The following is a 1,656-nucleotide window of genomic DNA, read 5'->3' on the forward strand; positions in this document are numbered from 1 at the left end:
AATAATAAAAAATACTTTGGGCTAACTCTAACCAAACAAGGGAAGGACAAGAACTTTAAGACTTGAAAAGGAAAAGTGAAAAGATATCAGAAAATGGAAAGCTCTCCTATGCTCTGGGGTAGGTAGGATTAACAAAAAAATATGACAATCTTACCAAAAGCAATCTACTGCTTCAATGTAATCACCCTCAAAATCTCAAGATAATTCTACACAGACCACAAAAGAACAATACTTAACTTCATATGGAAAAACAAAAAGCACAGGATAGCTAAAACAATCCTGTATAATACAGGAAATTCTGGATGCACCACCATCCCTTACTTCAAGCTCTACTATAGAAACATAGTCATAAAAAGCATCTTAGTTTTGGCATAAAAACAGAAACATGGACCAACAGAATCAAATTGAAGACCCTGACATTAAATCATGTCCTTATCAACATGTGATTTTTGACACAGAAACTAAAACTGTAAAATGGAAAAAAGAACATCTTCAACAAGTAGTGCTGGTATAACTGGATGTCATCATGTAGAACAAGATGAATATCTTCATACCTATCATTACGTTCAAAATGCAAGTTCAAGACAGGGTAGAAGGAGAGAGGAGGTGAAGTGAGGACAGCAGAGAAAAATGTATGGCTCAATAAAATCAATAAAAAGAATTTAAAAGAAGAGAAAATCAAATACCTCAACATAAATCCCAGTGCAGTGAACTTGCTGAAAAGAAAATAGGAGGTTGCCTTGATGGCATTGGCATAGGAGACCACTTCCTAAATATAAAACCAGCAGCATAGACACTATAACCATCAATCAATAAATGGGACCTCCTGAAATGAAAACCTCTGAAAAGCAAAGGACACCATAAATAAGACAAAATGACAGTCTACAGAATGAGAAAAGATCTTCACCAATCCCACATCAGACAGAGGGCTGATGTCCAAAATATATAAAGAAATCGAGAAACTAGAAATTTGAAACTAATTAATTACAAAATAATCCAATGAAAAAATGGGGTACAGATCTAAACAGAGAATTTTCAACATAAAAATCTCAAATGGCCTAAAGACATTTAAGGAATTGCTCAACATCCTTAATCATCAGGGAAATGCAAATCAAAATGACTCTGAGCTACCATCTTACACCAGAATGGTCAGAATGGCTAAGATCAAAATCATTTCACACTTCTCTCAGTTGGGCTGGTTCCACTCCCTGTTAGCAGCTTTCTATTAAAATTATTTTCTAACAGAGCCTTTCAGCCAGTGCAAAGGAATCCAATCACACCAGATTAAACCAAATTAAATGCCCAAATTTAATAGACGGTGGACTCCTGGGTGGCTGGGAGCATGGCAGGGGGAAGACAGAGGGAGTGCACATGCAAATCCCAAACCACAAAACTCTATTCAGGATATATTGTATGAAAAAATTGTTTTTTATTATAAATAAAAAAGTGGAGTGCGGTGTTGCACACTTGAATCCCAGAGCTGGAAAGGCAGAGACAGGAGAATGCCTGGGACTATAATCTTGTCTTACTTGGCAATCCCCAGTTCACTGAGAGACACTATCAAAACCAAGGTGAAAGGCTTCTGAAGAAAAACAGCCAGTGTTGTCTCCTGGCCTGCATGTACACATGCACACACATCTTTCTTCTGTGCACACA

General features: G+C 36.9%; 1 pseudogene; it reads right to left on the minus strand.

The window, feature by feature from the left end:
• Positions 1 to 435: 435 nt before the first annotated feature.
• LOC101998992 overlaps positions 436 to 1,656 on the minus strand; it is a 2,916-nt pseudogene continuing 1,695 nt past the window's right edge.

Source organism: Microtus ochrogaster, linkage group LG3, assembly GCF_000317375.1.
Source record: "Microtus ochrogaster isolate Prairie Vole_2 linkage group LG3, MicOch1.0, whole genome shotgun sequence".
Classification (NCBI taxonomy): Eukaryota; Metazoa; Chordata; class Mammalia; order Rodentia; family Cricetidae; genus Microtus; species Microtus ochrogaster.